A 23427-nucleotide genomic window follows, 5' to 3' on the forward strand; every position below is an offset into this window, starting at 1 on the left:
GGTTGAATTGACAACTCAACTGCTAATACTCAAGAATATTCTTTGGCTCCCCTTGTGTCGAATCAATAAATTTGGGTTGAATACTCTACCCTCGAAAGCTGTTGCGATCCCCTATACTTGTGGGTTATCAAGACTAATTTCTGGCGCCGTTGCCGGGGAGCATAGCTCTATTCTCTGAGTCACTTGGGATTTATATCTTTTAATCACTATGAAGAACTTGAAAGACGATCGAACTACTATTTTGCCCTCAACTACGAGGGGAGGTAAGGAACTGCCATCTAGCCTTGCACTAGATTCTCCTTCTGTTATCAGTAGGCTTGCTACACCTAAACCTACTACTGCTATGAATTCTGATATGTCACATGTTATTGATGATGCCACTTCTGCTATGCATGATGAAACTACTTCTGTGCGTGATACTACTTTGCCATTAGGTGAATTTCTTGATGAACAACTTGCTAGATTTAGGGGGAATGAAATTACTGAAGATCCTATTACTGATGATAGTGATGATGAAGGTCCCCCAATGATTATGTATTACCTGTTGTTCCTAAGGGTTATGTTATGCATGAAACAGCTGCTATGGAAATTCTTGCTTGCAATGATAGAAATGATCTTAAGAAATTATTAGCTAAATGGAAGCAGCAGTCTCTTAATGCTAGAATGAAACCCGATCCTGCTTTTGCTACTTCACCTATCTGTGTTACTGATAAGGATTATGAATTCTCTGTTGATCCTGATATTATTACTTTAGTTGAATCTGATCCTTTTTATGGCCTTGAATCTGAAACTATTGTGGCACATCTTACCAAGTTGAATGATATAGCTACCCTGTTTACTAATGATGAGAAGTCTCGCTATTTATATATCCTTAAGATATTTCCGTTCTCATTAAAGGGTGATTCTAAGACTTGGTATAATTCTCTTGCTCCTGGTTGTGTGCGTAGTCCCCAGGATATGATTAATTACTTCTCTGCTAAATATTTCCCTGCTCATAAGAAACAAGCTGCCTTGCGGGGAATATATAATTTTGTGCAAATCAAAGAAGAGAATCTCCCACAAGCTTGGGGGAGGCTTCTCCGGTTACTTAATGCTTTGCCCGATCATCCTCTTAAGAAAAATGAAATACTTGATATCTTTTATAATGGACTAACCGATGCTTCCAAGGAAAGAACAGTCGACGAAGCTGTGTAGGTTGTGTTTTCAGGGAAAGAACAGTCGACGAAGCTGAAATACTATTGAATAATATGTTGACTAATGAAAATAATTGGACTCTTCCTGAGCCAGTTCCTGAAGTAATTCCAGAACCAATTGAGCCAACTCCTGAGCCTACTCCTAAACCCACTCCGAAGAAGAGAGGTGCTTTATTTCTCAGTCCTGAAGATATGCAAGAGGCAAAGAAATCAATGAAAGAAAAAGGTATTAAAGCTGAAGATGTTAAGAATTTACCTCCTATTGAAGAAATACATGGTCTTAATTTATCACCTGAAGAACCACATTGTCTTGATAACCCGACACAGGTAGTAAAGGTAAATTCTCTCTATAGCTATGATAAAGTTGAAATACCCTCTACTAAATTTCATAGCCCATGCTTAGATGAATTTGATGACTTTATGGCTAGACAAGAAAGTTTTAATGCTTATGTTGGTAGAGAGTTAAAGAATAATGCTTTCGAGATTGGACGCGTAGGTGATAATCTGGCTAGAGTTAAAGATGAACTTCACCGCGTTAGCAAATATGCTTCTATGGTTGCTACTCAAGCTGAGCAAGTACTTAAAGCTCAAAATGATTTGCTTGATGAATTAAATAATAAAAATGACTTTGCTATTAGAGTGGCTACTAGAACTGGTAGAATGACTCAGGAACCTTTGTATCCTGAAGGCCACCCTAAGAGAATCGAGCAAGATTCTCAGAGAAATAATTTAGAGGCACCTAGTTCTTCTAAAAAGAAGAAAAAGAAAAACGATAGAACTTTGCATGCTTCTAGTGAACCTACTGTAGACACACCTGAGAATCCCAATGATATTTCTATTTCTGATGCTGAAAGTCAATCAGGTGATGAACATGAACCTAGTGATAATGTTAATGATAATGTTCATGTTGATGCTCAACCTAGCAAAGACAATGATGTAGAGATTGAACATGCTGTTGATCTTGATAACCCACAATCAAAGAATCAACGTTATGATAAGAGAGATTTTGTTGCTAGGAAGCACGGTAAAGAAAGAGAACCATGGGTTCAGAAACCCATGCCCTTTCCTCCTAAACCATCCAAGTCAAAGGATGATGAGGATTTTGAGCGCTTTGCTGAAATGATTAGACCAATTTTCTTACGTATGCGCTTAACTGATATGCTTAAAGTAAATCATGCTAAATATATGAAGGATACCATCACAAATAAAAGAAAGATACCGGAAGCTGACATTTCCACCATGCTTGCTAATTACACTTTTTAAGGGTGGAATACCAAAGAAACTTGGAGATCCGAGTGTACCAACTATACCATGCTCTATTAAAAGAAATTATGTTAGAACTGCTTTATGTGATCTTGGAGCCGGTGTTAGTGTTATGCCTCTCTCTTTATATCGTAGACTTGAATTGAATAAGTTGACACCTACTGAAATATCTTTGCAAATGGCTGATAAATCAACTGCTATACCTGTCGGTATTTGTGAGGATGTGCCTATTGTGGTTGCAAATGTCACTATCTTAACGGACTTTGTTATTCTTGATATTCCTGAGGACGATAGTATGTCTATTATCCTTGGTAGACCTTTTCTTAATACTACAGGGGCTGTTATTGACTGCAACAAAGGCAATGCCACTTTTCATGTTAATGGTAATGAGCATACGGTACATTTTCTGAGGAAACAATCTCAAGTTCATAGTATCAATTCTATTGAAAAAGTTCCAACTGTCATTTTTGGAGGTTTTGAATTTCTTCTCCCTACTGTCAAGAAAAAGTACGATATTCTTATTGTTGGGGATTTTCATATCCCCGTTGAGGTAACTTAGTGTTATTCGAAATTTCTCTGGTTCCGTGTTATTCGGAATGAGTTTGTTAATAAGACTTGATCAACCTTGTTAGTGGGTTAATTTTGATGATCACGAGATGGATGAAATTAGAAGGCACAACCTTCTGTACCCTCTTTTTACTTTCTGTTTTTTAGAATAAATAAAGCAAAAATAGTATTACCCGTCTGTTTTCTGAATTATCCGTGCATTAAAAAATAGTCCGAAAATAAAAGTGCTCCAAATGCCCTGCAAATTTAGTATGATTTTTTCTAGAATATTTGAGGATTTTAGGCACTGAAAACACTGCAGGAGGGGCAAGCACCAGGCCACGAGAGAGGAGGGCGCCCCCCCCTGTAGGGCGCGCCCCCTGTCTCGTGGGCCCCTGGTGGCCCCCCTCCACTTATGCCAGCACCCACACACTTCATCTTCTACCAAAAAAATACCCATCCAGCTCAAGCCCGAGTTGTAGCTCGTTTTGCTGCGATTTTTGATCTCTTAGCTCAAAGCTCCATTCGCAAAACTGCTTTGGGAGATTGTTGCTTGGTATGTGACTCCTCCATTGGTCCAATTAGTTTTTGTTCTAGTGCTTTATTCATTGCAAATTTTTGCTGCATAGGTGACCATGTTCTTGAGCTTGCATGTTAAATTTTTGAGGTCCCAAGCAATTCCAATGCATGATATAGGCTCTAGGCACTTGTAGGAGTAGTTGCTATCAATCTTGTTTTGTTTTATTCACTTTTATTTTGAAGTTACTAAAATTTCAAAAAAATTCAGAAAATGTTAAGGAGGCTCTTTAAAGGCTCTTCTAGCCAAAGCTCTAAGGAAAAACAAGACAAAGAGAAAGAAAAACCTAAGTATAATCTTCCTCGCTTAGCGGAAGTACGGTCATGTGAATGGCCGTGTGAGGATTTATTGAAAGAAGCCGGAATTCATGAAGACTTTTATGCTTTAATCGGGACTGCAGGCCTCACCGGTTTCATGAACGACCGAATCGATCAGTATATCTTACTTACCAATACTCTTGTGCAAAACTTTTATTATTATCCTATCATTTCATTTATATGATGAATTCAGAGAAATGTCTTTACGTGATTTTTGCGCGGTATGTAGGATACCTTATGAGGGAGAATTAGAGGAACCCCATCGTGAAGATGTGGATGGCTTCGTTAAAACTATTGCTGTAGAAGAGCCAAAGAAGGGCTCTAAGGCAAAAGTCTCTAGCATACACTTTCCGGTTTTACGCTACTTTGCTATATTTGCTAGTAGATGCTTGATTGGTCGTGGAAATAGTGGAAATTTGAGTGTTCCAGATATTATTATTCTTCAACATGCTTTGCTGGGAGACAATACTTTTAGTATGGGTGCTGTCGTTGCTAAACGGCTAGCCCTGAATCGCACAAAAGGCCCCATATTTGGAGGTATCTATGCTGCACGCCTTGCTGAACATTTTCAGATACCCATTAGGCACCATGAGGAGGAGGAGACAAAATTACCTCCTCACATTTTAGATTACAAGAGCATGGTAGCACACAAGTTTATTGTTGACAACGAAGAGAAGATGCTCTTGTATAGACTTAGATTCAATAAGAAACACTTTGAGTTCATTATTTTGCCTGCACCTCTGTTATTTGACTTGCTTGCAAAAAATCGCCTTGTTACGCCGGAAGCGGTGAACAACCATCTAGCCCAAGCTTTTACTCCAGAACCTGAACCTGAGCCGGAACCTGAGCTGGACCCTTGTCGTGCATCATCTGTCCAGTGGGATCCGGAGATGACCAGCCAGTGGTATCCTGATTACACCTCCCACTACACTGGGGAGAGTAGCGGCGGTCCTTGGTATTAAACCAACTTAGGCCAAAAGCCTAAGCTTGGGGGAGTACGTATTTCTCACCGACTTTACATTCATGTTTACACACTAGTCGTCGGTGCTCACACTCTTTCATTGTATTATCCATGCTAGTTTAAATTTCTTTTTCTAGTTTTCTTCTTGTGTGTTTGATAGAGCTTTAGAAAAAACAAAAAAAATAGTTAGTTTAATTTCCTTGCTTGTAGTAGAAATTAAAATGAAAACCCCAAAAGATTTCTTGTTCTTCTTTTACTTGTTGGGAGCTTTCCCGTGTAAATAGTTTTATTTTCTTTTCTTTCTTTTGGGGGTCGAGAAGACCATATTGAAATTGCTTAGTGGCTCTTATATGCATGATTGTTTACTTAATTTAGAGCCCATATTACTTGTCTTCTCTCCTGAGTTGAATGCTTGCAGATTCCAGCTTAGTCCAATGCACGTGCACTCTTATTATTATACACACTGTTCGGTCGTGCAAGTGAAAGGCAATAATGACGATTTATGATGGACTTATTGGAATGAGAAAAGCTGGTACGAACTCGACCTCTCTTGTTTTTGTAAATATGATGATTCATCGTTCCTGAGTCAGCTATTATGAAGTAAACATATTTGCAATGACATTTAGAGATTATAGTTGCTTGTGCCATGCTTGATTAGCTATGAGTTATAATGGTTTACCTTGCGTGCCAACATGCTATTAGAATGATTATGATGTGATATGATGGGATGGTATCCTCCTTTGAATGTATTAAGTGACTCGACTTGGCACATGTTCACGCATGTAGTTGAATCAAATCAACATAGCCTTCATGATATTTATGTTCATGGTAGATTATATCCTACTCATGCTTGTACTCGGTGTAAATCTTATATTTACTAATTGGAGGCACCTTTCATGATCTTTCATTAATCCACATCATCAAGATTAATTGAATTGTCAGATATAAAATTTACGACCAGGATGAAAAGACAACCTGTTAATTTTAATGCATGTTTATGACTGTTGTCGCTCTCTCAGTTGGTCGCTTCCCAGTCTTTTGCTAGCCTTCACCTGTAATAAGCGGAAATACTGCTTGTGCATCCAAACTCCTTAAACCCCAAAGTTGTTCCATATGAGTCCACTATACCTACCTATATGCGATATTTTTTTAGAGAAAAGGCCAAGGCCCGACTTTATAGATAAAGCCACATGGCAGCGTCACAGATACCAAAGGTTCACACAATAACAGAGCCACAAAGTGAAGTTAAAGAGAAACCAAAGCACGCACGATACAGGAAACTGCCAAACACGGCACACAGGCTGGGGAGTGAGAAAGACCTAATTCCCGCAAACTACAGACATGATTCGTCCCGGAGATCTGAGAAGCCGAAGCCCAAATTTTGGCGATGAGCAGGTCCAGGGCGTCCCGATCTGGCTCCTTAGTCAATAATCTCCACTGCTGCAAGAATATACATGTTTTGAAAAGAACATCAGCAGGCTTAGATGGGAAGGTAAGCTCAATAGTAAATTTGTTTCTAATGGTCCATAGAGCCCAACATAAGGCTCCCAAGCCAACCCAAAATACCCTCTTGGTGACCCCGACCAAAGTTTTGGCTAGGGTTCTAATATCTGAGAAAGAGGAGGGATTCCAGGAAATCCGAAGCCAAGATCTTACGCAAGACCAAACTAATTTGGCAAGAACACAGTTGAAAAAGATGTGATTAGAGTTTTCCAATGCCCCACACAAGTTACAGAATTCCGAGCCCGGCCCATTGCGTTTTTTGATCTGATCAGCAGTAGGGAGGCGACCACGGAAGGCTTGCCAGAGGAAAATCTTAATCTTAGGAGGGACCTTGGATTTCCAAACACAAGAGAATCTAGCCGAAGGAGTACCACCAATGAGTCTAGAATACAACGACTTGACCGAAAATTTACCAGAGGCCGCATGTGGCCAAACCACGGAGTCGGCCGCCTCCGAGAGCACAGGGAAGAGGGCAGAAAGACTTTGCCAATCTTCCAACTCTTCAGGAGACAGGGCCCGACGAAAAGCCAAGTCCCAATTATTAGCAGCCACCTCCGCGATGGAGATCTGCGGATTGGGGCAGTAAGAAAACAGAACCGGAAAGCTTACAGCCAGGGGGGCATCCCCAGACCACCAATCCAACCAAAAACGAACAGCAGACCCATTACCCACACAAAACTTGACATGCTCCAAAAAAATCGGCCGAACTTTAATAAGGGCTTTCCAAAACTGCGAACCACGCCGCCGGGGGCAAACATAGGGTTGGAGTGAGGAAAATATTTAGCCTTGAGAATCGAAAACCACAGCGGATCGGCCCCCACCGTCATAATTTTCCACCACCACTTGATGAGCAAACAAATATTCATCACCCGAGTGTTAATAATGCCTAACCCCCCAAGGTTTTTAGGCTTACACATAAGCTGCCACTTAACCAGCCTATACTTTCTTTTGTTATCAGTAGAATTCCAATAGAAGCCACCCCTATGTTTGTCGAAGCCAGCATGCACACCATTCGTGAGAAGATAGAAGCCCATTAGGAACATCGGGAGAGAGGATAAGCAAGAATTGATTAGAGCCACTTTGCTAGCATTGGTATTATATCTACCCCTCCAAGGAAGCACCCTATTCCCCACTTTAGCAACCATCGGAGCGAAGTCCTTCGCATGAAGCATACCAGGAGAGATTGGAAGACCTAAATATTTGAAAGGGAAGGAACCTAAAGAGCAGTTAAGGAGCCTGGCCACCCGCAAGGCCTCCGCCCGATCAACCCCCGTCACCATAACCTCACTCTTGGCGAAATTGATCTTAAGACCAGAAACAGCTTCGAAACACAACAAAATGAATTTCAGATTGGCAATACAGGCATTGTCCAACTCCACCAAGATGATTGTGTCATCCGCGTATTGCAGATGGGAGACACCTTCCGGAAGTAGGTGGGAGACCACAGGAATAATGTGTCCACATCGAGCCGCCTTGGAGAACATACAAGAAAAGGCGTCAGCCACAAAGTTGAAAAGAACTGGGGAGGCTGGATCCCCTTGGCGAAGGCCCCTACCATTCGCAAAGAAGTTGCTAATAGCGCCATTCACAGCAACAGCAGTATGGCCACCCAAGACCAACTGCATGATACGGTGAACATAGGCGCCGTCGAACCCTTTAGCAAGAAGGACCTGCTTGAGAAAAGGCCAGCTAACCGAGTCGTACGCTTTTTCAAAGTCTAGTTTGAGAATAATAGCTTTAGATTTCCGCACATGAAGGTCATGAATAATCTCATGAAGGGAAAGAATACCGTCTAAAATGAAACGCCCTTTGATAAAAGAAGATTGGAAGGGGTTGATAACTCTGTGAGCTACCGGAGACAAACGGTTCGCAAAGCCTTTGGAAGGGAACTTGGCAAAGTTGTTAATCAACGCTATAGGCCGGAATTGGGAAATGACATCAGCACCCTTGACCTTAGGGATCAGGGATATAACAACGTAATTCAGGCGAGAGATATCGACAGTACCAAGACAGAAACCCTGAATGACGTTACAAACCAACTGTTTCAACTGGGGCCAAAATTTCCGAAAGAAAGGGATGGAGAAGCCATCTGGCCCAGATGCAGCATTGGGATTAGCAGAGTTAACCACATCCCAAATTTCCTGATCGGAGAGCGGAATCATCAAGGAAGCATTCTCCTCGGGGGAAATTTTAAGACCAGAACTCCAGAGGCGGGGAGAAATGGACAGGCCCGATTGAGGTTTAGCCCCTAACAAAGACGAAAAGAAGTCCACCACGTGAGCCAAAATCACAGACTGATCAGAAGAGCGCATACCATTAATCATCAGGCTGTTAATCTCACAGCGCCTATGCCTACCGTTTGCAATCGCAAAAAAAAGGCAGTAGGAGCGTCCCCTTTGAGAGTCCAATTGAGAGTGCCCCTCTGGCGCTAGTAAATCTCAGCCCGATGGTGCAGCTGCAATAGAGCAGCCTCCAGATTATAGCGAACAGCCCAGCCATCATCAGAGAGCCCAATAGAGTCAGCAGTACGATCCAGCTCCAGGATCTGAGCTTCAAGGAAGGCTTTGGTGCGGCGATCCGCCGCACGATTACGTGACCAGCCTCTAAGAAATTTATGTAAAGCATAAGCGCATGACTGCCAGTCATCTAGAGGGCCAAACGAGCGGAGGTTGGAAGAGAGGGATTGGGAAATCTTCGCCGCGACCATATCAACAAAGCCCTCCACAGACAGCCATGAAGCATCAAACTGAAATCTAGCCGGAGGTCTATTGCAGATGGAACCATCATCCAGAATCAAGGGGGTATGGTCAGACCCGACAATACATTTTGCGAAAAGAGAGGACCTAGGGAACAAGGAATCCCACCTGGGACATAGGAAGACACGATCAAGCACGGATCTGATAGGGTTCACCTGATGATTAGACCAAGTAAAGCGAGCTCCCCCCGAGGAAGCTCACGGATGGCGTTAGCACTAATGAAGTCGTTAAAAGCATTGGCTAAAGACCATGAAAAATTATCATTATTCTTGTCAATAGGGCATCGCAGAAGATTAAAGTCTCCCCCAATAACCATCGGAAGATTACATGATTCAATCTTGATCGAAAGTTCATTAAGGAAAAGGTTCAATAGAGAGTGATCCGCGGGCCCATAAACAACTATAAACTCACAGAGGGTATTCATAGATTTGTGCGAGAGAACAACACTAGCCCAAAAAACCCATGATCAAAAGCAACAAAGTCAAAAATATCCTTATTAGAACCAATCAGAATCCCACCAGAGTGGCCCGAAGCCGGTAAAGATTGCCACTGAAATCTATCCATACCCACGATAGCAGAGAGCTCACTAGGGGAAAAGGAACCCTTAAAAGTTTCAACCAGCCCCACAAAGTCAATAGAGTTAGAACGAACCAAATCTTTCAGTTGGTCACGGCGCCCCCTAGCATCGAACCCCCTAATATTCCAGAATAAGGCCCTCATTTATATGAAAGGTTCTTGATACCGAGGCTTGACCTGCAGGGGGCCACGCAGGATTTAGAACGTTTATTAGTGCCCCTCTTAGCAAGGCAGGAAGGGGGCTGGCCACTACCAGCACCCGAAGCCTCCCCCGCAACACACCCAACATCCGCGACCCGCGAGGCAACAGCCTCTTTGGCTTTCGCAATGGAAGCTTGGGCCAATTCATTAGCCCGAATAATGGCAAGAAGCGAACTGGGAGAGCCAACAGAAGAATCAACCACCACACCCACATCCGACATAATGTTTAAAAGATGATCATCAGACATCGAAGGTAAAACCACCCGAACCGGAGAAACGGCGACAGATGAGGATGGGGACGTACCTGGGGGAGGGAGGTCCTTCGCCGCAGCCCGCTTCTCAGCCCTTTCTAGAATAGAACCACCAGAATGTGCCACCCGCCTACCTTTGCAGGCCGTGGACACCGGGGAACGGATAGCAGGCGACCGCGCAGCAGGAGAGCCAGCATGGGGGCCCGAGCGGGACATGGAGCCCAAATCTTGATCAAGACACCGACAGATCCCCGTCATGGATTGCTTCGAGCCCGAAGAGTTCCGGCTCTTAGCCGAGTACTTGCGAACTGAGGATTTCTTCTTCGAGGGGGGATGGGATTCCACCATATCACGAGCAGGAGAGACAGGGAGATCTTCAATTCCCGAACGTGTGGGGGAGATAGGGCGAGCCGGAACGTTGGAACAGGCAGCAGACACAGGAGTGGCCGAGCAAGGCGGAGCCTTTGGCAGATCAGCAACAGCAGAAGGAGCATTTTGGGCAGCAGGGGGAATCACCACATCATCACGAGGAGTATCACCAACAGGCGCTTGAGATTGAAACAACTCACGTTCTGAGTCGGCCATGCCATCCCATTCTGATTGAGTGAAGCGAAGATTAGACCCAAAACTCTGATTGGGGCCACCAAAAGAACCATCCCCTTCCTTGTCATGTTTATCCGAAGGATTAGCAGGAGGAGGGGGTGGAGCTTGGAAAGCCGCCGCCGCCCCCTCCACCCGCACCCACAACCTAATACCATTGGGAGAAGGATAAACATCAATGAGGCACCTTCATCCTAGCAGGACCAACCTTGTTCAAAGACTCCTCATCCACCTCAATGGGTTTCCCAATCAAAACCCCAAATGACATGAGGAAAGCAGACGAGCGCAGACTAGCAGGCAGATCATCAATCAACACCCACACTTGAGAAGAGGGCCAACTACAGTACCATTGGAGGCAGCCGCTTTAACAGAAACCACCAGTTGATTAAGAGGTAAGGTAAAGCTGGTGCAGGATGCGATCATTCGTAGGCAATCTTTGGAGGGGAACACCATAGAGAAATCAAAATCTGATAGCTACACAACTTGCCAGTCCCATCCAGCCACATCCCAGATGCGAAGCCCTTCCAGAAGAGTTTGGGGCGAGATCTCTTGGTCCTTGACAGAGACAATAGCCGCATTGGACAGCGCAGGAGCCACCTCCCAAACAGGCAGGTCACCATCAAAGGCAAAGAAGGAGCAGCCAGGGAGACCCAGACCAAACTGGAGGACCGCGGGAGGTTTCTGCCTATCCATGCAGTTAACCGTGAGGTGACCATTAGAACGACATATCAAGCAAAATGGGGGATTGGTGCAGCGAGACTGGAAGTGGCCCGGTCTGTGGCAAGCGAAGCAGGTAAGCGTCGAAGGGTTGCTGTGGGAAGAGGGAGAGGGACGGGGTTGCTGATGCGACGGGGGAGGAGGAAGGATCCCATCCCCCATCCCCGGAGGAAGGGGCGCCCCCGAGGCCGGACCAGGTGGCCAACGCGCCGGCCCCGTGAAGGATCGAGGCGGCAGACGAAAACCAGATCCAGCCCCAAACGAGCGAGGAGGAGGGGGAGGCAGGGGCCGAGACGGGGCAGACGAGCCGCGCCCCGCACCCTGAACCGGGAGGGAAGCCGAGGACGAAGACACCCCACCGCCAGAGGCCACCGCCGCCTCCCACGGATCCAGCACCGGGGAAGGAGAGGGACCAGACCCAGAGCCCTGCGGACCAGATCCAGTCACACCATCCTTCTCCGGGCGCTGCACCCGCTCCGGACCCGAAGCCTAGGCCTCGCGGGCACGAGCCGCCTGCTCGCGCGCCGCTTGCTCCGACTTCAGCTTGGAGCGGAGCGAAGCTTCAAGCTCCAGATCCACCGCGGAGGCGGGGGAGTCCTCGCGGCGCCGCTTGCTACCAGAAAGCGCCTCGTAGGAAGAGCCCCTAGATTTATCCATGGAGATCACCGCAGCAAAATGAAGAAGGAGGGGTGGAGGTGGGGGGGATCTGATGAAGCGACGGATGGGAAGACGATAGCGGCGCAGGTCAGCGGCGGAAGCAGGAAACCCTAGCAGGGGGGAACCGAGCCGCGTGGGATCCATATATAGCCCGAGCGAGTCATGCCCCCCGGGCTCGACTCGCCAAATGGGCCAGAGAGGGATGGGGAGCCGGTAACCGGGCGGGGGGCCCAACTGGGCCAAAAGAAACAAGCGAGGGGAAATCGACCACCGAAGAGAGGGAGGGGGAGGGGGAGGCCCACTAGCCAACACCACCCCGACAGGCCCAGCAGGCCCCCACGGGGAGCTGGCCCGCGAACCGGCAGCCACAGCACAGAGATCTGGATCTAGGTTACATGGAGTGACCACCGGCCCCGCCGTCGCCACCGCCGGCGACGAAGCCCCAGCAGCCGAAGACGGAGAGGGAGATGGAGAGCCTCCAAGCTCCCCATCAGGTGCACAACCCAAGACACCAGGCACAGGAGATGCGAACACAAACTTACCAGATCTACGCCGACGCCGCGAGATCCGGATCCAGCCGTCGGCCGACGGAGCCACCACCATCGGCCGGCCCTGACCCCTGGGGGCGAACTTACGAGGGCGAGGGGCGGTGCATGCGACCCCCACCCCCCCAGAGCAGGTCACCGCACCACCGGGGGAGGAGGGCAGAGACCGCGAATCCTCCTCATCCGACACCAGGGCCCAAAAACGAGATCCAAGAACCGGCAGCGTAGAGAGGGAAGGGGAGAGACCCACCTGCGGGGAAACAGGGGGGGATAGGGGAAGGGCAGCTGCACGCGGAGGTGAGGGCGACTGGACACCGGCCACCGGGGAAGGGCGGGGAGCAGATCTACCGAGGCGAGGAGGAGGGGAGGAAGGGAGGGGAGGGAGAGAGGAAGGAGGAGCCATCTTTTCGATTCAGACAGTATATGTGATATAAACCTGCCGTTCCAAGTAAATTTGCATGTGCCAAACTCCAAACCTTCAAATGAAATTATGTTTTGTATGCTCGAGCAGCTCATGTTTCAACTAGGGCTGCCTATATCTTCCATGCTAGGTGGGTTATTCTCAAGAGGAGTGGACTCCGCTCCTCATTCACGAGAAAGGTCCGGTAACCAGGATGCCCAGTCCCATGATCCAAAAAGATCAAAGCAAGTCAAAATAATTAAACAAAACTCCCCCAGGGCTGTTGTATGTTGGAGGCACTCATTGTTTCGAGCAAGACATGGATTGATGCTTGTTGGTGGTTGGGGGAGTATAAACCTTTACCATTCTGTTTGGGAACTGCCAATAATGCATGTAGTATGGAAGATACGGCCATCTCATAGTTGTTGCGTTGACAGCAAAATTATGCCGCTCAAAATGTTATTCAATCTCTATTTTAAAATCGAGCTCTGGCACCTCTACAAATCCCTGCTTCCCTCTGCGAAGGGCCTATCTATTTACTTTTATGTTGTGTCATCATACTTCTTATTCAAAGCACCCGCTGGAGAGCACACTGTCATATGCATTCATTATTATTGGTTTATATTGGGTATGACTTGACTGTATCTCTTTTACCATGAATTACCATGTTTAGTCAGTCCTTGATCTTTAAAGGTGCTTTGCATTTATGTTTTGCGGTCTCAGAAAGGGCTAGCGAGATACCATTTTGTTATATCATGTTATTATTATTTTGAGAAAGTGTTGTCATCCGAGTTTTATTATTATAGCTCGCTAGCTGATTATGTTATTGATATGAGTAATCGTGAGACCTATGTGTTATTGTGAGTATGGTTAGTTCAAAATATTTGCTGAAACTTGAATGCTGGCTTTTCATGTTTACAACAACAAGAGCAAACAGATTTTGTAAAAGTTTTTTCTTTATCACTTTCAGTTTATCAACTGAATTGCTTGAGGACAAGCAAAGTTTTAAGCTTGGGGGAGTTGATACATCTCCAACATATCAACTTTTCCAAACACTTTTGCCCATGTTTTGGACTCTAACTTGCATGATTTGAATGAAACTAACCCGGACTGATGCTGTTTTCAGCAGAACTACCATGATGTTGTTTTATGTGTAGAAAAGAAAAGTTCTCGGAATGTCCTGGAAATCCACGGAGGCACTTTTCAGATTTAATAAGAATTTTCGGCAAAAGAATTAGTGCCAGGGGGCCCACGGCCTGTCCACGAGACAGGGGGCGCGCCTCCCCCTAGGGCACGGCCCCCTATCTCATGGCCCCCCTGGACACCCTACGACCTCAACTCCAACTCCATATATACCGTCTCGGGGAGAAAAAAATCAGGGAGAAAGTTTCATCGCGTTTCATGACACGGAGCCGCTGCCAAGCCCTAATCTCTCTCGGGAGGGCTCATCTGGAGTCCGTTCGGGGCTCCGGAGAGGGGGATTCGTCGCCGTCGTCATCACCAACCATCCTCCATCACCAGTTTCATGATGCTCACCACCGTGCGTGAGTAATTCCATCGTAGGCTTGCTAGACGGTGATGGGTTGGATGAGATTTACCATGTAATCAAGTTAGTTTTGTTAGGGTTTGATCCCTAGTATCCACTATGTTCTGAGATTGATGTTGCTATGACTTTGCTATGCTTAATGCTTGTCACTAGGGCCCGAGTGCCATGATTTCAGATCTGAACCTATTATGTTTTCATGAATATATGTGTTTTCTTGATCCTATCTTGCAAGTCTATAGTCACCTATTATGTGTTATGATCCGACAACCCCGAAGTGACAATAATCGGGATACTTCTCGGTGATGACCGTAGTTTGAGGAGTTCATGTATTCACTATGTGTTAATGCTTTGTTCCGGTTCTCTATTAAAAGGAGGCCTTAATATCCCTTAGTTTCCGTAAGGACCCCGCTGCAAAGGGAGGGTAGGACAAAAGACGTCATACAAGTTCTTTTCCATAAGCACATATGATTGTTTACGGAATACATGCCTACATTATTTTGATGAACTGGAGCTAGTTCTATATCACCCTATGTTATAACTATTGCATGAGGAATCGCATCCGGCATAATTATCCATCACTGATCCATTGCCTACGAGCTTTTCATATATTGTTCTTCGCTCATTTACTTTTCCGTTGCTACTGTTACAATTACTACAAAAACCCAAAAACATTTATCTTTACTTTTGCTACCACTACTATTATTATCATACCACTTTTGCTACTAAACACTTTGCTGTAGATACTAAGTTATCCAGGTGTGGTTGAATTGGCAACTCAACTGCTAATACTCAAGAATATTCTTTGGCTCCCCTTGTGTCGAATCAATAAATTTGGTTGAATACTCTACCCTCGAAAGCTGTTGCGATCCCCTATACTTGTGGGTTATCAATGATATATCCCATGTGTCCTCGGGAGCACTATGCTTTATATAAGAGTTTCTCCCAGCTTGTTCTTTGCTATTAAAAGGATCGGGCTACCTTGCTGCACCTTTGTTACACTTTTTACATTGCTACCAAACTATCTATTACCGATAATTTCAGTGCTTGCGGAGAATACCTAGCTGAAAAGCGCTTGCATTTCCTTTTGCTCCTCATTGGGTCCAACACTCTTACTTATCGAAAGGACTACTATTGATCCCCTATACTTGTGGGTCATCAGTGGACTAGGTCATTATGGTGCAAAGTGCAGTGGCTCCAACCTGTATGTCCAGAGCGGGGGACGCGTTCGGGCATGCCTAGGCCTCCCAATACCCGCCCCAAATTTGGGATGGATATGAGGGGTACCAGTTAGCCTGGGAATTTATGGCCGGTATGCGGAGCCCGTATGGTCACAGTTTTTTTATCGATCAGTGACCAGACTATCCGCCCGTGCCTATAGGGGGGTTTTGGGGTACCCGACTGTAAATGCTCTAAGGACTTGAGATGGACATTCGTTTCCTTATTTCCACTCTATAGTGTGTTTGTTTGTGGTCGGCAAAATGATACCATCTCAAGTTCTAAGGACAACTCCAACTGGCCGACTTAAACAAACGCAGATTTTGTCTGCTTTTTGTCCATTTGGGTGTGCTGGAGGCGCATTGTTTGGTCGTCTCCACCCAAATCTGGATGGTGCGCCCAACCGGCCGACCCATTTGGTCCAACTGGTTGAATTTTGTGCAAACAAACATGTTTTAACAAAATAAAGCTAGAATTCAGGGCCAACGGCCGTAGTTCATGTCAGCATATGTGTCAGTGGCCGGCTTACATGCCATCTTACAAAAAATCGCCTCTCTCAGCCATAGTTCATGCGAGCACACAAAAACGCCTCTCTCAGCCATAGTTCATGCATCTCGTCTATAGTTTATGTCAGCACACATGTCTGCATACAAAATGATCACGTCTCAGTCATAGTTCATCCATCACGCTCGAGCATCTCCTTTTGCCTCTTCTCGAACCAAACCCTTTTTCTTGGGGACACCTTCTTCAAGTCAACCGACATGATCTCCACTTCCTCCGACATTAGCACGAGCTTCACATTGTTTTCTTTTGTCTAATCAATGCTCTCCTCGATCTCGAGCTTCTTCTTTTGCAAGCTCTATTCAATCTCGAGCTTCTTCTTTTGCACGCTCTACTCGATCTCGAGCTTCTTCTTTTGCATGCTCAACTCGATCTCGAGCTTCTTGTTTTGTATGTCGAAGTAGGCCTTCATTTGCTTCTCTTTCTCTTGGCACTTCCTCTCCCCCTTGTTTACTTTTGGGTCATGAACCCCTTGAAAGTTTCATGTAAGGGAAGTGTTGTTGAATCACCCTTCTCATCCACCTTGGAGTTTCTCTTCTCCCTCGGCCGCTTCTCACCATCACTAGGCTCAACGACCGCCGACGGCCTACCACCATTATTTTGCGAGGCACAAAACTTGTTGCACTCCAGTTAGATGAAGGCACACCTATTTTGGACCAACACATAGCCACAGTTACTCTCAAACTTGTAGAGCTCAAACTTCCTACGTTCATGGAAGTATGTATGGATCCTCTTCCAAAGTGTTGTGTCTTTTTGCTTGACGCCAGTCTTGGGGTCTTGTCCAATTTTGATCCATGCTTCACAAATCAACTTGTTCTCATCCTTTGTGTATCCTCCCATTTGGATGCTTTGTTGCCTCCTTTGTGCATTTGCGTGTTGAGAGAGCTCATCATGGAACAATGTTTCATCATTGATGTCCACACCATCTTCTTGCCCTTGTTGTCATGGAAGTCGGTGTCTTCTTGCCATTCAGTGTACTGGTCACGGGCGTCTTGGATTTGGGTCTTATCAGCATCATACACTTGGCCACCCTCGTAGATCATGACATCCACGAATTTGGTGTCGTAGGTAGGGTCCTCATCAGTCGGCGTCCAAGTTGGCGTTTGGTCGAACAGGTTGAGATCATTGGGAAAGTTTCCCAAGTGATCACCCGCGGACGCTTCCTTTGTGTCCTAGTGGACTAGCAGGCCACGGGTGTGGCATTGAGGTCGAGGGCCACTGCCATGAGGAATGCTGGTGTGTGCTCACCCACTTTCGACGAGCCGCTGATGACCCACAAGTATAGGGGATTAATCTTAGTCCTTCTATAAGTAAGAGTGTCAAACCCAACGAGGAGTAGAAGGAATCAATAAGTGGTTTTCAGCAAGGTATTCTCTGCAAGTGTTGTAAGATAGTTTGATAGCAAGTAACAAGTAACCAAAGTAACAAGGTGCGGCAAGGTGACCCAATCCTTAGTATTGCTAAGGACAAGCCAGTGGAACTTCTTATAGTGACTAAAATACTCTTGAAGAGACACGGGAATTTCGTCTAGTTACCATCACCATGATTCAATGACTTACGTTCATTGCCTTAATAAGTTTTTATGTGGGTGGACTAGAACTAAGGTGTTGTTATTACTTGAACAAAAAATATACTTATGATTACACCCTTCAGGAAAGCATCTGCAAATACAAGAGAAGTAATTAAGATAAATCTAACCATAACATAAAACATATGGATCCAAAACATCCTGTTACGGAATAATTAATAAACTAGGGCTTAGGCTTCAATCACTCCCATAACCCATCATCTACAAACTAATTTCACAATGCCTTCCCCTAGGCCCAAAAATGGTGAAGTGCCATGTAGTGTACGTTCACATGAGACCACTAGAGGAAGAACAACATAACATATCATCAAAATATTAAATGGTGATCTATTTAACATGATTACTAATAACATGAATTCTCCCTTGTCCTCAAGAACAAATAGAACTATTCACAAATAATAATTATGTTCATGAACAGAGGATGTAAATATATGTTTAACAATCTGAACATATAATCTCCCATCAAGTAAACCAACTAGTATCATCTACAACATGTAATCAACACTACTAGCACCCCTAGGTACCAATCTGAGGTTGGATACAAAGATTGATCACTGATAACCCACAAGTATAGGGGATCACAACAGCTTTCGAGGGTAGAGTATTCAACCCAAATTTATTGATTCGACACAATGGGAGCCAAAGAATATTCTCAACTATTAGCAGTTGAGTTGTCAATTCAACCACACCTGGATAACTTAGTATCTGCAGCAAAGTATTTAGTAGCAAAGCAGTATGATAGTGATGGTAACAGTGGTAAAACTGATGATAGCAGTTTTGTAGCAATTGTAACAGTAGCAACGATAAAGTAAATAAGCAAAGCACAATATGTGAAAAGCTCACAGGCATTGGATCAGTGATGGATAATTATGTTGGATGCGATTCCTCATGTAATAGTTATAACATAGGGTGACACAGAACTAGCTCCAATTCATCAATGTAATGTAGGCATGTATTCCGAATATAGTCATACGTGCTTATCAAAAAGAACTTGCATGACATCTTTTGTCCTACCCTCCCATGGCAGCGGGGTCCTAGTGGAAACTAAGGGATATTAAGGCCTCCTTTTAATAGAGTACCGGACCAAAGCATTAACACATAGTGAATACATGGACTCCTCAAACTATGGTCATCATCGAGAAGTATCCCGATTATTGTCACTTCGGGGTTGTCGGATCATAACACATAATAGGTGACTATAGACTTGCAAGATAGGATCAAGAACTCACATATATTCATGAAAACATAATAGGTTCAGATCTGAAATCATGGCACTCGGGCCCTAGTGACAAGCATTAAGCATAGCAAAGTCATAGCAACATCAATCTCAGAACATAGTGGATACTAGGGATCAAACCCTAACAAAACTAACTTGATTACATGGTAAATCTCATCCAACCCATCACCGTCCAGCAAGCCTACGATGGAATTACTCAAGCACGGTGGTAAGCATCATGAAATTGGTGATGGAGGATGGTTGATGATGACGACGGCGACGAATCCCCCTCTCCGGAGCCCCAAATGGACTCCAGATCAGCCCTCCCGAGAGAGATTAGGGCTTGGCGGCGGCTTCGTATCGTAAAACACGATGAAACTATCTCTTTGAATTTTTTCTCTGCGAAACGGAATATATAGAGTTGGAGTTGAGGTCGGTGGAGCTCCAGGGGGCCCACGAGGCAGGGGGCGCGCCCAGGGGAGGGGGCACGCCCCCCACCCTCGTGGACAGGGTGTGGGCCCCCTGGCCTTGATTCTTTCGCCAGTATTTTTTATATTTTCCAAAAGTTATCTCTGTGGATTTTCAGGTCATTCCGAGAACTTTTGTTTTCTGCACAATAAATAACACCATGGCAGTTCTGCTGAAAACAGCGTCAGTCCGGGTTAGTTTCATTCAAATCATGCAAGTTAGAGTCCAAAACAAGGGCAAAAGTGTATGGAAAAGTAGATACGTTGGAGACATATCAATCACAAGAGATGAACTAGGGTTTGTAGATGAGATGGTGTTGATGAAGATGAGGCCTCCCATGACAAGAGGAGTGTTGGTGATGACGACAACTTCGATTTCCCACACCCGGAGGTAAGTATCCTGGCGGAATCGCTCCGACGGAGAGAAAAAGTGATCCTGCCCAGGTTTCACCTCGAGATAGCGGCGGCTCGTCCTGAAGCTTCCCTTCTTATTTTTTTTTCTAGGGCAAATGGGTTCATATAGGAGAAGATCATCATCAATGGACCTCCCTAGGCCCCACAAGCCTGGGTCGCATCCCCTAGGAGGGCGTCGTGCCTCCTGGGCTTGTGCCCCCATCGAGGCTCTTCTCTGGTACTTTTTCTTTCCTATATTTACTATATATTCCAAAATAAATCTTCATACATTTTACATCATTTTGAGTTCCGGAGAATTGTTATCTCCGTAGTAGTATTTTTAGGTCAGAATTCAACTTTGGGTAATCCCTCTTCTTTTGATGTATCTTACATTTTAACTTTTTAAGTAGAATTACATCATAATATGGAATATAACTTCAAAACAATATAAATAAGAGTAGGAAAAAATTGTCGGAGCGGGCTCCGCAGACCCAAGAAAGGTTCGAACTCAGGGGCGTGTGCGAAAAACTCAACCTCTCAAACCGATCGACCCGCTACTCTCACAACCTAGCTCGATGAACATGAAGGAAATGGACACGACAATTTACCTAGGTTCAGGCCACCTTGCGGTGTAAAACCCTACTCCTGCTTGTGGTGGATTAGCCTCGTGGGGGGCTGAGGATGAACTAGTACAGGGGGCAGAACAGCCTCAGGAGCCTTGTTCTTGTCATGAGCTCTCAGGACTTGGTCTCTCAAGGGCTCGATGATTCGATCCCTTCGATGGTGGTGGCTAGGCTATATTTATAATGGCCTTGGTCCTCTTCCCCCAAACTTAGGCGGGAAGGGATCCCACAATGGCCAATTTTGGAAGGGGACAAATAGTACATATGATCTTGGCAAAATATGGTCTTCGCCTGCAAAGCTTCTGATCATGACGTCATGGTGGGCTTGACGATGACATCCATCCTGCCGTCCTGGCGGTCCTGGTCTCGTTTCATGCAAATGGCAACCTTTAGCTGGTTCCTTGGGACTCTGCACCTGCGCTTGCCTCCTTTGCACCAAAGAGGAAACCTGCCACTCTGCGCTCGCTGGTGCGTGCCTGCCCTTGGTCGTCATGGCTGATGTCACCTCAGCCTCATCAGGTGAGGGCTTGCATAAGAATCTCCGCTCCTCAGGAGGCTGCCCGGGGAGGTCGCTCCTTCAGGAGGTCTCTATGTCATACGCCTTGTGAGGCTTGGCCCCTCGCAAGGGTCTTGTCTTGTCGTGGTTGAAGATGGGTCGTACTAGGTCGTCGATGGAGCCACACCGTGGGCCACAGGCAAGCAAGTCTGGGTACCCTGGTTCCCAGAATACCGACAAACATGATGCAAAATGAACGTATCAGCTGCCCCTAGGTGACACGGAGAAGCGGGACACGCTCGAGTTGTGTTGAGGAAGGAACTCGTACGTCGGCGGCATTGTCGAGGTGCATGGCAACAATAGACGTGGAGGGTGGGCACCCGACGAGCCTGTACTGGCCGGGTCGCAGCAACGACGGCTAGAATGGCTAGCTCACCACGGATCCCTAGCATGAGGAGGGCTGTTGCGTGTCCTTGATGTCGACGGCATCGTTCTCCGCATTGGTGGCCTTAGGTTGCACGACTTTGGCTATGACAGCGTTGGTAGCAACACTTTTTTCTCTGCCGTGACCTTCCTCCGGCCAACTCTCCTCACCTTCTCGACAGCAGTCTCCTCCGGCGTGTGTGCCTTCTTCGGGTTCTTGTTTGGGCGCATGATGGGGTGGCCACGCGTTGACCGTGGCCGCCAGGAAGGAAGCAGCAATGGTACCGTCTTTAAAGATGGGAAGAGGTATCCTTCCTGATCGCGACGGCACAGAGGAACTCTCAATGAAAGCACCAATGTCGGTGTCAAAACCGGCGGATCTCGGGTAGGGGGTCCTGAACTGTGCGTCTAGGCGGATGGTAACAGGAGACAAGGGACACGATGTTTTTACCCAGGTTCGGGCCCTCTCGATGGAGGTAAAACCCTACTCCTGCTTGATTAATATTGATGATATGGGTAGTACAAGAGTGGATCTATGTCATGACCGGTTTTCCGGGTAATAAATTTCCAGAAAAGACCGTCGTGCTCATCAGCCCCAGGATTACTGTTAGCTGATGAGGCTCCAACTTGATACAGAAATTCCAAGCAAAGTACAACATATGTAGCACAAGGCCATTCTGGCCTGTGAGTACAACAAATGGTTTCTAGTGGTTGATGGCGGAAGCGGGTTGTGAAACATCAGTGTCTATGGGACTCCATTTCCTACGGGAACAGCTGACCAGGTTAACTCCTATCTTCGCGAGGCTGCTATCTCCATTACTTAGGTTCCGGGGCTGTCATCGCGTCGCTCCTCTTCGTGCAAGAAAATCTGGCCAAGACAATAGCCAGGGACAAGCCAGTGAGTACTTTGAATGTACTCGCAAACATTATGAACACAGGTATAATATAACAATGATGTGCTAAAAAATATTTTATGCTCATGACGTCAGTCAAAAATAGTAAATAAAATACTGATGCGTGCAGGCGGTTATTTATAAAAATGAAATAACATAGTAGTCTTAAAATTTATGAAACAAATAACAAGCAATGCCACAGTCGGGCGTCTTAGCGACACCACATAAAGGGCTTTAAAAGAAATGCCACAGTCGGGCGTCTGAGCGACAGCACATAAAGGGCTTTAAAAGAAATGCCACAGTCGGGCGTCTGAGCGACACCACATAAAGGGCTTTAAAAGAAATGCCACAGTCGGGCGTCTGAGCGACACCACATAAAGGGCTTTAAAAGAAATGCCACAGTCGGGCGTCTGAGCGACACCACATAAAGGGCTTTAAAATAAACAATCATAATGAATATCCCGGAGGTAGAACCATCCCAGAGATACTCGATAATAGCAATAATATCACGGGTTAGTCAACAATAATAATAATCATAATTATCACAAGTCACAGGTAGTAGTTCCAGTTCTGGTTAACAGTTTCACCTTCGAAGACCGACACTAAGACCGACACCTGACCCATCCCAGACTGTAATCCTTAACCATGGACACGGCTATTCGAATAGGTTTATTCTCTGCAGAGGGTGTACTCTTTACCCACGAGTAACGGATTTCTTTAGTCCATCGGGACTAATTCCGTCTACGGTCTTTTTGTTGAAAACACACCTAACTTGCACACACCAGCTTATCTCACACGTGTCTGGAATCACCCACGACACCTGTTAAGCAAACTCTAAGTGGGGAGGCTACAACCTCGCGTAGCATGGGATCAAATTTATATCGCGCGCTCTAAGGGGTGGCCTCCCCTCTCGGTCCCAACCGGAAACACCCATGCCCCCGGA

This window comes from Triticum aestivum, chromosome 3B (assembly GCF_018294505.1).
Source record: "Triticum aestivum cultivar Chinese Spring chromosome 3B, IWGSC CS RefSeq v2.1, whole genome shotgun sequence".
Taxonomy (NCBI): domain Eukaryota; kingdom Viridiplantae; phylum Streptophyta; class Magnoliopsida; order Poales; family Poaceae; genus Triticum; species Triticum aestivum.